The sequence below is a fragment of the Carassius gibelio genome, chromosome A5 (assembly GCF_023724105.1).
Source record: "Carassius gibelio isolate Cgi1373 ecotype wild population from Czech Republic chromosome A5, carGib1.2-hapl.c, whole genome shotgun sequence".
Lineage (NCBI taxonomy): Eukaryota > Metazoa > Chordata > Actinopteri > Cypriniformes > Cyprinidae > Carassius > Carassius gibelio.
In genome coordinates, this window is record NC_068375.1 from 32,518,574 (window position 1) to 32,534,061 (window position 15,488).

The window sequence follows — 15,488 nt, forward strand, 5'->3', positions numbered from 1 at the left end:
TTGGCAAGTGGATTAACACACCTGAGCCACTCCCCGTGCCAGCGGGTATAAATAGGGCGACAGGTGCATCCACTCATTAGGTTTTACGCTGAGGAGCCGAGAACGTGTCCCGGCAACAGCGAATGGTTCAAGGTTGTGGCATGGGGACATAACGTCTCCGTTCCCTCCATCAGGGAACGAGGGTTACGTACGTAACCGAGACGTTCCCTATCTGTCGGTCACTACGAGTTATGTCGACCGACAAATGGGGTCCTATGGAAAACGCCATAACCTGAACCTTGTCACAACCCTGAGGCGCTGCAATTGTTGACAAGCCTTGGCGTGCCACAAAAGCTACGCTTAAGGTCGTAACCTTCCCAAAGCCCCAGCGCAAATTCACTGACCTTGGTACCGAAGGGGCCAAAGGGTGAGTACATCGCTGCTGGAGAAGGCCATGCTGCTGTTCCGCCCACATAAAGTAAATGGAAGGGATTTCAACCTTCAGTGAAAGATTGCTTCAAATCTTCCCTATTTGTTCTTTCAGCTGGCAAGACAATGGGGAAGCGAGCCTTTAGGAAGGGTCGCTACGGAGACCACATCCTACCCGTAGGGAGGTGACATGTGGATATACTGATATGGACTGACCCAGGGGGCAGTACTACATATGGAAGGGGTCTCTGAGGCAGGTCCTACCTTGGAGTAGGGATGGGACGGCTGCCAGAAGAGACCGACAGAGCGATCTGTCAAGGGAAGACACGGGTTTGCCAAGAGGGAAACCTTACCGTGGAAGAATACACATATGGGATTACCCGCAGGGAACCCAGCCATATGGACACCTAGCCCAGTACGGGGGCTGACCGGCTCCGGGCATGCTAACGCCAGTACTGGGCCTGGCGACAGACTGCTCCGCCAAGTCTGACGCCGAGGGTGCTGGAGGATGCTCGACCAGGGTACGCCAACCGGGGAACTCTACTGGGAGAAGAAGGCGCTCACATCCCCGTGTTAGGGGGAATGGCGCAGCAAGCGAGACACCCAGCCAGCCCTTCCCGCCAATTACCTGTTACCCAACACACGGGAGGAAACTGGCTCTACACGGAGGTTGTAAAACCTCGCAAAGGTGTTAGGTGTCGCCCAGCCCGCAGCTCGACAAACGTCTGCCAGAGAGGCGCCGTGCGCCAACGCATAGGAGGAGGCCACACTCCGTGTGGAGTGGGCCCTCACCCCCAGGGGGCACGGCTCGCCTTGGGAATGGTAAGCCAAGGCGATGGCGTCCACTATCCAGTGGGCCAACCTCTGCTTAGAGACAGCCTTCCCCTTCTGCTGACCTCCAAAGCAGACCAGGAGCTGCTCAGAGCTTCTGAAGCTCTGGGTGCGGTCCACGTATATGCGGAGCGCTCTTACGGGACACAGCAACGACAAGGCTGGATCTGCCTCCTCCAGGGGCAGCGCTTGCAGGTTCACCACCTGGTCTCGGAAGGGAGTGGTGGGAACCTTGGGCACGTATCCAGGCCGGGGTCTCAGGACAACGTGAGAGTAGGCCGGCCCGAACACAAGGCACTCTTCACTTACCGAAAATGCTTGGAGGTCCCCGACCCTCTTGATGGAAGTGAGCGCGATCAGGAGCGCTGTCTTGAGAGACAGGAACTTCAGCTCAACCGAATCCAGCGGCTCAAAGGGACCCCTCTGAAGTCCCGCCAGGACAATAGAGAGGTCCCAGGAGGGAATCAGGGGTGTCCTAGGAGGATGTAACCTTCTGGCACCCCTCAGGAACCTAACGATCAGGTCATGCCTCCCCAGGGACCGGCCGTCCACTGCATCGTGATGTGCTGCAATGGCAGCCACATACACCTTCAGGGTGGAGGGTGACAGCCCACGCTCCAGCCTACCTTGCAGGAAAGAAAGCACGACTCTGACCGGGCATCTCCGGGGGTCTTCTCGGTGAGAAGAACACCAATTCGTGAACAGACTCCACTTCAGAGCATAGGCCTGCCTCGTAGAAGGGGCTCTAGCCTGAGTGATAGTGTCTACCACTGCTGGGGGCAGATCACTTAGGTCTGCCGCGTCCCGTCTAGAAGCCACACGTGGAGGTTCCAGAGATCTGGACGCGGGTGCCAAATGGTGCCAAGCCCCTGAGAGAGAAGGTCTCTCCTCAGGGGGATGCGCCAGGGAGGGGCTGTCACGAGGAGCATGAGTTCCGAAAACCAGGTCCGGGTGGGCCAGTAAGGCGCAACCAACAGGACCTGTTCCTCGTCCTCCCTGACCTTGCACAGTGTCTGTGCGAGCAGGCTCACTGGGGGAAACGCATACTTGCGTAAAGCCCGAGGCCAGCTGTGTGCCAGTGCATCTGTGCCCAGGGGGGCCTGGGACAGGGAATAGTACAGCTGGCAGTGGGAGGACTCGTGGGAAGCAAACAGGTCTACCTGGGCTTCCCCGAATCGACTCCAAATCAGCTGGACCGTCTGGGGATGGAGTCGCCATTCCCCGGGGAAAGTGAGCTGTCGTGAGAGCGCGTCGGCTGCACGATTGAGCTCCCCCGGGATGTGGACAGCGCGCAGCGACTTGAGCCACGTCTGACTCCAGAGGAGGAGATGACGGGCGAGTTGAGACATGCGGCGTGATCGTAACCCGCCTTGTCGGTTGATGTACGAAACAGCCGCAGTGTTGTCCGTGCGGACCAACACGTGCTTGTCCAGCACTAGCGGACGAAACCGTCGCAAAGCTAGATGCACTGCCAGCAACTCCAGGCAGTTGATGTGCCAAAGCAGTCGAGGTCCTGTCCAGGACCCTGAGGCTGCCTGCCCGTTGCATGTCGCGCCCCAGCCCGAGTTGGAGGCATCTGTTGTGACAACAACGTGCCGGGACACTTGTTCCAAGGGCACACCGGCCCGTAGAAAGGCAAGGTCCGACCAAGGACTGAATAGGCGGCGACACATCAGTGTGATGGTGACACGATGTGTACCGCGGCGCCATGCCCATCTCGGGACTCGGGAGTGTAACCAGTGCTGAAGTGGTCTCATATGAAGCAATCCGAGCGGCGTGACTGCGGCTGCGGATGCCATATGCCCCAGGAGCCTCTGAAAGTGTTTCAGTGGTACCACTGTCCTGCCTCTGAAGGAACTCAGGCAGTTCAGCACTGAGTGGGCACGTTCGCTGGTGAGACGTGCCGTCATACTCACCGAGTCTAACTCCATACCGAGATAAGAGATTCTCTGCACAGGGGAGAGCTTGCTCTTCTCTCGGTTGACCTGAAGCCCCAACTGACTGAGGTGCCGAAGCACGAAGTCCCTGTGATCGCACAACTCTTCTCGGGACCGGGCCATAATGAGCCAGTCGTCGAGATAGTTGAGGATCCTGATGCCCACTTCCCAAAGTGGGGCAAGGGCGCCCTCCGCGACCTTCGTGAAGACACGGGGGGACAGGGAGAGCCCGAAGGGGAGGACCTTGTACTGCCATGCCTGACCCTCGAAAGCAAAGCGCAGGAACGGTCTGTGACGAGGGAGGATAGAGACATGAAAGTACGCGTCTTTCAGGTCGATCGCTGCAAACCAGTCCTGGGGCTGGACGCATTTGATAATGCGTTTCTGCGTCAACATCCTGAACGGGAGCTTGTGTAGGGCCCGATTCAAGACTCGCAGATCCAGGATAGGTCGAAGGCCACCGCTCTTCTTGGGCACGATGAAGTAAGGGCTGTAAAACCCCGTCCTCATCTCGGCTGGAGGGACCGGCTCGATTGCATCCTTCGCCAGGAGGACAGCAATCTCCTCGCGCAAGACAGGGGCGTCCTGGACTGCCACCGAAGTCTCGAGCACGCCATTGAACTTGGGGGGTCGCCGGGCGAATTGAATCGCATAGCCGAGTCGAACCGTCCGGATGAGCCAGCGTGACGGGTTGGGCAGCGCAAGCCACGCTCCAAGATACCGTACAAGTGGCACCAAAGGGACAGTCGACATACCCGCAGTGGTGCAGCGATGGGGAGTCGTGCCGCAAGGCCCAGAAGGCACAGCGTCCTGGGTCATCGCAACCACACTCCTCGTGTTCCCGGAGGAACTGGCCAGAGACGCGTGGAGAGGCGTTGCGTCTCCGAACCGCGACCTCTTGGCCGCTGGCGAAAGGGGGCGTCGTGGGTGAGAGTGAGGAAGCTGTGCGTCGCTCATTGTCAAGCCACGAGCCTTGCAACTCGGAGGAAGGAGAATTTGCTCTTTTATTGAAAATGTGGGTACCACTGGCCGTCCGGCCAGTGGCGGAACAGAACAAAACAGAAACTGAAGATTCTCCGCCCGGCCCTCCTCCGGGGGAAGGAGTGGCGCTGTCTTCGCCATCTCCTGAAGAGCAGTTCTCCGCATCTCCGAGTTGCCCGTGTCAGGGCCGCTTGGTCGACTTCCTGGAGGACTTCGCAGCCGGGAGTGACACGGGGGGCGCCGCTCTCCTGCGCGGGGCTCGACGCGCCGGCCTCGAAGAACTCTCAGCACGGGGCGGAGCTGGCGTAGAGGACGCAGGGGGGCGCCCACGGCGACGAGCAGGCTGAGGCGCTACCCGCGACGGAACGGTGGCAGCCGGAGAGACACGTCGGGGCAGGATGTGCTGGATGGCCTCAGTCTGCTTCTGTACCGCCGAGAACTGCTGGGCAAAGTCCTCGACAGTGTCGCCGAACAGGCCTGCCTGGGAGATGGGGGCGTCGAGAAAGCGCGCTTTGTCCATGTCCCTCATCTCAGCCAGGTTCAGCCAGAGATGCCGCTCCTGGACCACCAGCGTGGACATCGCCTTCCCGAGGGACCGCGCCGTGACCTTCGTTGCCCGTAAGGCGAAGTCGGTCGCCGTGCGCAGCTCCTGCATCAACCCCGGGTCGGTACCACCCTCGTGCATGGTTTTGAGTGCCTTGGCTTGGTGTACCTGCAGGATAGCCATGGCATGCAGGGCAGAGGCAGCTTGGCCCGCAGCACTGTAAGCCTTGGCAGCGAGTGCGGCCGTCAGCTTACAGGCCTTGGACGGGAGGCGCGGACGATTCCTCCAAGTGGCGGCGTTTTGTGGGCACAAGTGCACCGCAACCGCCCTCTCCACCTGGGGAACCTCTACGTACCCCCTGGCTGCCCCGCCATCGAGGGTGGTGAGGATGGAAGAGGGAGAAGAGCGGCTTCTGGCCGTGAAAGGGGCCGTCCACGACTTCGTCACCTCTTCATGCACCTCCGGGAAGAAAGGCACCGGAGCAGAACGAGGTTGTGAGCCGCGTCCCGCGCCGAGAAACCAATCATCCAGCCGTGAGGGCTCGGGACTGGGCGGTGTAGTCACCTCCAGTCCGATACTCACGGCTGCCCGGGCAAGCATGGCCGACAACTCCAAGTCCGATTCGGCAGTAGCGACAACACCCGAGGGGGGCAGCCCCGCCGAACCTTCATCCTCAGAGGTCGATAACCCATCCCCCGATGCAGCAATCGACATCTGGTCCTCGGGCGGCGCACCGAAAGACACGCTGGGACCGCTGTGAGACGGCCCAGCAGAATCAATCGGCAGCTGCACGGGACAGTCGCTGCGTGAGGAGTGAGAGGTCCGTGGGGCGTGGCCCGGCGGAGAAGCTCTCACTGTGATCCTCAGATCTCCCAGAGCGCCAGCCGGCGGCCCTCTGCTCGAGCCAGAGAGACCGGGACGGGTGGCGACAGAGGGGTCTGCTGCACTCCCCTTGAGGAGTGAGAGACGCGATCGCAGCGCTGCCATGTTCATACGCCCACAGTAGACGCATGAATCATCCACGAGCGCAGCCTCAGCGTGTTGGACGCCCAGACACTGCAGACAACGCTCGTGACCGTCAACCGAAGACAGGAAACGACCGCATCCAGAAGGACACGGACGAAACGGCATCTTGAAAAAGACGCGAATCGTCCGTGATTTGCTCTTTTAGAGAACTGTCTCTTTTAGCCGAAGCGCCCAGGGGAATCGCCGCTCGCAGGGACACCACTGTAACGCGCCGTCACACCGACCAGGAACAGCTCTACCAAAAACAAAGATGAATGGCTTTGTAGTGATCTTCTTCATCGACTACTCGGCTCCGAAGCAAAAATCTAATGAGTGGATGCACCTGTCGCCCTATTTATACCCGCTGGCACGGGGAGTGGCTCAGGTGTGTTAATCCACTTGCCAATTTCATTGGCGTTTTCTCTTAAAATCAGAGATGATTGGCCTCCCAAGTGAGACCCCATTTGTCGGTCGACATAACTCGTAGTGACCGACAGATAGGGAACTTATGAATAACACATGCAGATCTCATTCTGATTTATTGGCTTCTGAGGTTGAAAAGAAAAAAAAAGAAGTGTACAAGAGCAGATTACATATATTTTGGTGGTCATAAATTATGTTAGATTTACATCTCTGTGAAACGTCAGTAGCTTTTTATTTTGTAAAATTTCTGCTTTGAGATGTTAAGATGCCCAAACTGTGCAGAGTGTCATCAATCAAAACTTCATCAGTCATAAGGAATATATTGGACAGTGCTACAGGAAATTCTGCTGTCTTGAATTAATATATATATATATTTTATTTTTTTTTGCATATCAAGAGTTCTTACTACCAAAAATGAACAGCATGCTTTTTTTCTTTCTTTTTTTTTTAAATGCTTCGCATTTATGACCAATTGGAAGAGACAGAATTCAATGTCCTATTTAATTCTGCCTGGAAGAGCTGAACAGTTCTCCCAACCCTTTATTCTGGGTTAGTTAGTGGTGCAGTAATGGGGTGACAGGAAACCAGCCTGTATGTAATCAGAATTTTTGACTGGCAGGGATTTCAAACCCATTGTGTACATCGTGGTGCATGAAAGCTGAGCATCTGCGCATTATTGTGTACTGCTCATCAGTACAATCGTCTGGATTTATAGAGTAGTAACAGTTTGTTAGTGAGTCACATGCATGCTGCGTGTCTAGGATCTGTTTTTACATAACCACAAGTGTACCTGTTTTTCTTCTTTTTGTGTTAATTATTGGTTTTGAGAAAAGATGACGATAATGGAATAGTGCAAAGGTATTAATAGTTTTATTTTATTAAAGATACAAAACCTAAAATAAAATTTAGTAAACTGGTCATAAATTATGTTCGATTTACATCTCTGTGGAATGAACAGCATGCTTCTTAACGATGAGTCAGACAAGCAAATGAATGGTCCAATGGAGTACAGGCAGAAAGTTCTTGGTAGTGAGTGACATACACATTGGAGGAAGTACTTGGATGAGAATATATAATCTCAGAAGGTATAATCAAAACATAAAAAAGATAGTAGGGGTTGGCGATATACCGCTAGACTTGAAAAAACTGATTGTTGCATGTTTTTAAGCATTGCAGTTTAAAAACAAGTGCTTTTATGCGGATGAAGCAGAAAGTTAATGTCATCTTGTCTTTCAGCAAGGTATCTGTGGCTAAAACTGTTAACGTTAAAGTTAATGAGTCCATACAGACCTAAATAGCAGACTGTTCTCGCGTCTTGAAAGTTACAGTGTAGGGCTAAAAGCCATAAATGAAGGTCTACATTTCAGTGCCTCTCCATATTAAACTAGTTAAATGTACATACATGTAATCATACTCTGCGGTACATGAACAGTGTTGATCCGGGATGTTGTCATCCGCGATCATGACGAACATAACACGAGACATCTCCCGCTTGCATTGTTATACGTAAACCCGTAAACTCGCTTCCAAATGTATATCCAAAATATTTATTTTTTCTTTTATATATAGTTCCATGGCATATTTAAGTTCCACTTGAATGGTGGTTCTTCTTTCCAAAATGTATCAAAAAGATTTAGGGGCAAGGATTTCACACTGATAGCTGTCATTGTAAGACAGTTAGCAGCTCTGTTTGCTTGTCCGAGTTTGCAACAGTAACTAAGGGGGGCAGAGCTTACCGGTAGGTCAACTGTGCTTATGCTGTTTAAGGTAAAAAAAACAAAACACATTATTTTCCACATACTGTACATCATTGTTGCTCTTCTAAGACCTGCCTTTCTGAAATGCAGCAATTTTTACAAAGCCAATTGTTATTAAAAGTTAGATATAAGATGATTTGCAGCTATACAGTTCCTTGTGATTAGCTGAATACCTCAATCGTGTGAAGGAAATGTTAGCCCCTTACCATACTGTGATGCTGTGTCCAGGCGGGATGAGACAAAACCCGTAAAACCCATTACAAACTAGGCATTTGTTGCATCCAGTGGGGACATAATTACTTATTATCATGATTTATACTATCTTTTTATGCGTTGCATTGCATATCATAGGGCTGTGCAATTAATTAAAAAACGGTTTGATTTTGATTTTTGTGCCCCATTCCACCACCTTTTTGCAGTGCTGCGCTTTCGTTCCTCTATAAAAGCCTGACATTTGACATTTGCGTAATGGGACATGCTTTATTTATAAAAGTATATTTATTCATATTTTTAAAAGCGTGAAAGAGAAGTTTCACTTCTCCTCTGGAAAAGATATGCTATAGATATGATATAAAAATCTACTTTGAAGATACAATGATCTGCAGCATGATTTGCTAAAGCAGCATACTCTGGGGGGAACCATATGCACGCTGCTTTTGTGGATTCAGTCAGTTTTGAGTGCAAAAGATGAGGTAATTTGATGTAATTTGACCATTTGCAGCACTCCCATTTTCTTGTTTTTATACTAGGAGCATTTTTCTTGTCAAAATTATATGTTCGGTTTTAATATTACTTTAAGTTGGCGTAGAATTAAATGAATGCCAAAACTCAGCATTTTGTTCGCCCCCTCCGTCACCTCACATACCCCATGGGGGTGTGCGTACCCCAGTTTGAGAAACACTGGTCTATGGTAACATATTAAACCATAAAATTATATCACATCCTTTGGATAATTTTTAAGAAAATGTTTGCGTGAAATTTTATAAGTTATTATATTAATTTAAAGCATACATATACATCTTACTGTCGTAATTGTTTAGACTTTTAAAAGGCACATTAAATTCTTTTACATTTACAACTGCATGTTTGATGCGTATAAACATGGGTCGATATTTGCATTGATCTGAACATATACAGCGAAAGCCTTGCTGAAAATGCAAATGAATTCTCTGCCATTAGGTGGGGCTTTGAAATGGCAGAAATATAGCATTTCAATAGCTGTATACAAAGCTTCGCTGTGGTCATAAACTTTATAAGGCATTACAGGCAAGATGAAATGAAAATGCCCTCAAAACTTTGCCCCGACAAAGACAGTCAGTTCCCTTCAGAGATAATACATATAAACCCTGTATTTAAGAAAACTTTAAAGAAAGCTATGAGTAGTACCGTGGGAGCACATGCACAAAGGAATTTGCTCAGAGAACCGATAGACCGCTTCCCATCAGATTAGGCAGAGATTAGCATCATAGTGCGATTGGATTTGCAGATTAGCGACATGGTAATGACAGATTCTGTTTTAATCTGGGCAGAATAGTCTGATAACATTAATACCCTGTTGGAAAGCAGCTTAGGTTGTAATAGCTGATATAAACATTACATTTCATTGGCTTGATCCATTAACAAAAGCTCAGTGTCACTGATGTTATTCTGACTAGAATGCAGAGAAAAGAACATTACAGATTTTTCCTCCGTTGTTTTTTTATTGCTAGTGTAATGCATATCACCCCTTGGGCAAAACTAAAGTAAATCAATTTGTCTGTCTGTTGATCTATCAATGATATACTTGCTCCTTTGGGGGTTTTAATCATTGTTTTAATTTGTTGGCACATTTTATTTAGTCTAGACATCTGCTATCGGATTGTCTGATTACCTCCTATGTAGAGTTGCTGCAGAGCCAGACTTATGCACTATATTCCAAGTCTTCTGAATCCACAAAAAGCACAAATTTCAGTTGTTTTTCACAAGAAATTTTAATTTTCCCTTTTTTTATGAGGGAGTTATGAGGGAAGTAGCAACATACACTTTGTGAATAATTTTCAAAGAATTGATTTTTTCAGAACCAGTTTGAATGATTCATTCATGAATTAGATAGGTCTGGTGTTTTTGTTCAACTCACTGAAGCTGTGAACTGGTCACAGAGGTTCACTGAAACAACTGACTGAAAAGGGAAAGATTCTAAGTGGATTACACACTGAAAAAATAAAAACCTTGTATCAACTTAAAAAAATTGAAGTAATCAATCACACGAAACATTTGACATTGACTCAATGTAAATAATTTAACTTAGTTTAACTTGAAAATTTTAAATCCATGCAAACCACTTTTTAAAGGTTGATCAATCTAATTATTTTAGGTTGGAACAAACTAATTTTTTTAAATTAGAACAAACCAACTAAACTAATATGTATATGTTAAATTAAATTAATTATTTTAGTTTGGTACAAACTAATTTTTATAGGTCTGATTAAATTAATTATTTTATTTAATTAATGATTTCAATAAATTTTAATCAATGACTACTCAGAACACTTTTCCTTTAGAACACATTTATTGTTCAATAAACTCACAACATTGAACATTTGCTTCAAATGTATGAAGATTGACAGCAGAAATACTTGAAACAGTGCAATCAGTCTCTTCAGTTGTTCATAAGATTTGGGCTTATTCAACCTTTGTACCTGGTAGCCATCGAACTTGGGCAGCCACATTTGTAAATGCTGCAGTGAAAATGCAGCCTTGTTAGTACAACCTTTTTATTAAAAGGATCTAAAGTCTTGGCTGTAAAAACACAATAAAATGTAACAATAATGCAATTATACAATTAATCCCTGTACAGCTGGGTGGTCAGTCTAGTGACTTTTGGTGTCATCTTTATTCCATCAAGCTCCATCAGGACATTTTGCACAAATTCAAAGGTGAACTGTAGCCTTTTTGGATATTTTAGGTTTAGTGTATATATGAGCCCAGCAACCGATGGCAACTCGTTCAGGACCTCTTTTCCTTCGACAACAATTTTAATGTCTTTAGGTGGATGGAGAGGATCCTCTTTCCCAGTGATAAAGATCGCCATGGTTGTCCGCTCCAGTTCTTCAACCTCATTATCCTGCACAAAAAAAGAAAGAAAATATGTTATAATTTCAGAAAATCTCCCGATTTCATGTTAGATCATAATGTGCCAAGCTCTTATACAATCTAAACTTTCAAAACAAAACATTTGATTAGCAAATCAAAATAATCAAATGTTCATTACAAGGGATGTGACTAAATTAAAAGTGATGATCTAGTTTTTCTAAGTAGATCTGGTAGACAACTTCCCAGATGAGAGAAAATTTTACACTTTAGGATGCCTAATTATCACAAACGTCCTCATGACATTGGAAATAGAACTTACCACAAGCAATGATCACTGGCAGGAGATTCCAAATAATTTGCACATCAGGAACAACTGATTGGTGGCTGCTTCCCTGAAGCTGAAAGAGAAAACATGATTTAAGTTTCAGCCATTAAAATGTGTTAACTACTAACATCATACACAAATTAATAGATATATACTTAATTTTATGATTTTAGAAAAGCTGGCTAACATTTTGGTAAATTTCTACCACATGTAAATGCTGTTAATAGTGTAGCAAACTAACATTACCAGATACAAATAGCTGCGCCTTGTAATATTATGGCTGATAAATACTGAACACAAGATAATTAGGAGTGTAAATAAAAGATCACATAGGACCTTTAGCTATTGATAGCATAAGTAACCATTACCATTAGTCAAGTTTCAGAGTTTCAGGGATGCAAACACATGTAAAATGTAGTCAAAAAGTATTTTGGGCAGTTCGATTCAATAAACCGGTTGAAAAAAAAAACAGCATAGGTCTCTGCAGGAATGGGAGTTACCAAATCAGGGTGTTTTTACACCATGATACCTGATTGGCTAATGTCATAGTGATGTTAGGTTTAGGGCTGGGGTTGGGTAAGGGTGATCATTTTAATTGCATGATTTAGAAACACCCAGCAGTTTGAAAACACTCACAAGGTGATAAACGCCCACTTTTGCTCTGCAGAGACCCAAGTCAAAAAAAAAAAAAAAAAAAAAATCTGTTCTTTTATGCTCAACGTTTTGACGTCATTAGAGAAGTCTATCAAATATAAAGTCCTTAATCATAACTTTAGTCAGTTAAAAACCTCATAATCATGGAAAGTTTACAATTAAGTTTTGCAACAACACACGGAATAAAGTAACAGCAATAATGTGCATGAGGATTTAAGTCTTGAAGATATAAAGTAAATAAATTAGATGTCGTAAGGGCAGAAATCGTAATCCACTTACTATACATAATTTATTGCAATGTATTTGTTATGAAATAAACTTACGTTTCGCCAGGTCAGAATCAATAACAAAAGAACCAGTTCGGTTCAGACGCTCTGTGTGTCAGTCTGCTTCACGCTGAATCGCGCATGCGCAGTATCATCAGCTCATCGGTTATCAAATCGGACGTGTCCGACAGAAACGATTCTCGGTTCAGTGTACGTACTGCTGATCGAAAACTGCTGCAACTGGTTCTTGACTCGAGAAAGAGAACCGCTCCAGCAGTGGGCGTGTTTGTTTGTAATCTGGCTCTGCTCAGTGTTCATCTTCAGTTCTCTCTTCACAGCAGTTCAGTCAGTGTACTGTTTGAGTAAATGAATTACTCCGGGATATTGGTTTGTTTGAACTCAGAGGGAGTGTCAGCCACATTAAAAAAGTTAACATCTTAAGTCATTTGTGGATTAATGCTTATTGGAGACGTGAATCGTTTCAAACGATTCAGTTCGATTTGGTGAACTAGTTCAAACGGTTCACTAAGAAGAACCGGTTAAATCGAATGATTCGTTCACGGCACAAAGCTAAGAAATGTCGAGGGCACAAATCCTCGTGCATATCTGTCCAACAGTTTATCGATCATTTGTTTCTTCACGGTTTTAAATTCCATTTATTGTTGGTTTGATGCCAATTCATAGTTCTTGTAATGTGTGATCTAACAGACACACCGTGGCGAGTCGTTTAAAAACAGCAAAAAACTCCAACAAAATAATCATTTTATGCAAATCCACAGCCCTTTATCTACAGATCAAGCATCATAATGTGAATATATCATATTGGAGAGAGTTTTACCGTGTATCCTGCTCGATCCTGCTGTAACGGACGAGGCGCGCGGTTTGAATATAAAATGGAGAATGATTTCAGCCGCAGGGAGAGGGAAGACGAGTTTCCGTAAACTGTAATTTAATGATCTAAATATAATTCTGTCCCTCAGATTAAGCTATGGAATGACTTCAGATGACTTTGTGAAATTATAATCAGAACCTCTCAGAACTGCACGATTCACACAAGTCATGCAGACTGACGCGAAAAAAGCGGGAGGTGTCGAAAAGCGCGCTGTTTGCATCCATGAAGTTTGAAGCTTGAACCTGGGGATTTACTACTGCATTTCAAGTGTCAGAAATTGAGCGGAAAAAAATGTCTAGCATAATTATGCATTTAGAAATAATAGTGATATCCTAGTGATAGTTACATACTATCGAGCGTGAATGCTGAAATTACGAGTCAAGGCCAGTAAGGTAAAACGTTAATTGAAAAAAATAAAATAATAAACATTAAGGGTATACAAAGTTGATTATTTTACCTTCTTCAGAGTTCCTCGTAGTTCTTCTGTGTCTCTCAGCCAGCCTGGAGGGGTCTGTTGAAGTGTAAGTTACTGCGGCCGCCGCTTAACACACAGTTCAACTGTAACGGACGTTTTTTTTTTTTTATTCTTTAAATAAACAGGTCAGGTGGTCAGAGAGCGGCACTCCAACTCAGCAATGCGCATGTGCAAACCATGCTTAATTTAATAAAATTGCTTTGATCAAATGAATAAATTCAGTTTAATGTCCCGCTGCAAATCATATTGTATCCATGTAAAAAAAATGGATTCAACCATAAATATAAACTAAAACGTTTAGTTTAAATGAAAAAAACAATAATTTTAAGCTATTTCAACGACAAAATACACATTAAACGAATAACAGCAATGTTAGACTTTTTTCAGTGCATCTTACATTTTCTTCTGCTCCTCACACAGCTCTCTACAGTTGAATTGCTTATTGCTGAATTGAACTTGTTTCATAATTGATGGACTTTATATTTATTGAACTGAACTGAATTAACACTGAAGGGACTGGAGCTTAATGATGACACTGTTGTCTTTTTAGAGCTGCTTTAAGGTAAAATTTGGATTTGCCTCGTATTTTCTGTAGTTGCAATTGCGGATTCTGTTACTTAACCGTTTAATATTGTGAAGCTGCTTTGAAGCGATCTATATTGTATAATGTGCTAAATAAATACAGGTAACTTTACTTTCACTTGATAAGTAAACTGTAAACAGAAAACTGTCTTTATTCAGTGTAATTCTACTAAAAGTTTTCCCCTTTTGTATGCATAGAAGAAAAATTCTATTTTAATGTGCATTTTGCATGTTACAGATTTAATGTGCAACAGAAAACATTGTTGGTTTACTTTTCGCATTGACAATAACTTTATATTTTATCTTTGTATAATCATTTTCCTTGCAAAAAAATTGTTGCAATAAGAACTAATTGGCAGACCAGTAGAGATGCTCCAATCAGGAATTTTGCAGCGGATACCGAGTACCGATTTCTTGTCATGGTGATTGTCTGATACCAATGCCAATTCTGATGCTTCAAGCCAGAGATGGGCACTTGAGTTAGTGACTCGGACTCAAGACACATTTATATAGACTTCAGACTTGACTCAAACTCTACCTGAAATGGTTCCAGACTTGACTCAACGCAAAGAAAAATAGTCATGGTAATTTTAAAAGCAACTCAAGTTTTTTATCCTTAAAAACTTATATGACTGATATTCAAAAGGCGGACCGCATCCACACCCTGGCATCCATCTGGACCGCGAGCCATGACACAGCACCATTTTAAGTGAGCATGGCTTCAAAACAGCAGATCGGATCACATAATAAGCGCTTAGGGTCGTTAATGGTAAATATCTTTGAGCGCTATATATTCTAATATTTTTATTCAAGTCCTTTCTAGCTCAGTGTGCTCTCTCTCTCTCTCGCTCCGGACACTCCGACGCCAAGCAAATGAATGTTATTTTAACAACTACAGAAACAATAAAGTAAATTGAACTGAATTGAATTTCATTTAATTGAATTGAACAACTAAACACAGCAGAAAACAACAATGCTGCAAATAAAGTTATACTGTGGGGGACAAAATAAACATTTAATAAAAAAAAAAAAAAAAAAGTAGTTTGATGCAACTCATTAGGTTTAATTTAACATTGTCCAAGGACAAAATAAAAATAAACATTTAAACTCCAACATGGAGAAGTCTGATGTATTGTAACACATATATAATATAAGATTGAAGAGTAAAGAAGAAAAAGAATGGAAACATTCTGCTAAAAGAACAAAACAGTTCGGTCACTGTTATATCCATGTGTGCTGCAGATAATTCACGGGTCGGGTAATAAAAATAAATGTATTCAGATTTTTTGGGGGTGGGTAGGGTATGGATAAAATAAATGAATAATTATGCAAATTA

At 45.0% G+C, this 15,488-nt stretch overlaps 1 protein-coding gene and 1 long non-coding RNA gene across 2 annotated transcripts in view; one reads left to right on the top strand and one right to left on the bottom strand.

The window, feature by feature from the left end:
* The window catches only part of si:dkey-215k6.1 (transmembrane protein 132C), a 203,358-nt gene that overhangs the window by 18,388 nt on the left and 169,482 nt on the right, over positions 1-15,488 (top strand). The gene's annotated exons all lie outside the window — the stretch shown is intronic.
* Positions 10,553-13,963, bottom strand: LOC128013348 (uncharacterized). Its single transcript, XR_008183298.1, has 3 exons — positions 13,553-13,963; positions 11,278-11,356; positions 10,553-10,989 (listed from the first exon to the last, which is right to left on the bottom strand). It is a non-coding gene; the product is annotated as an uncharacterized LOC128013348 (long non-coding RNA).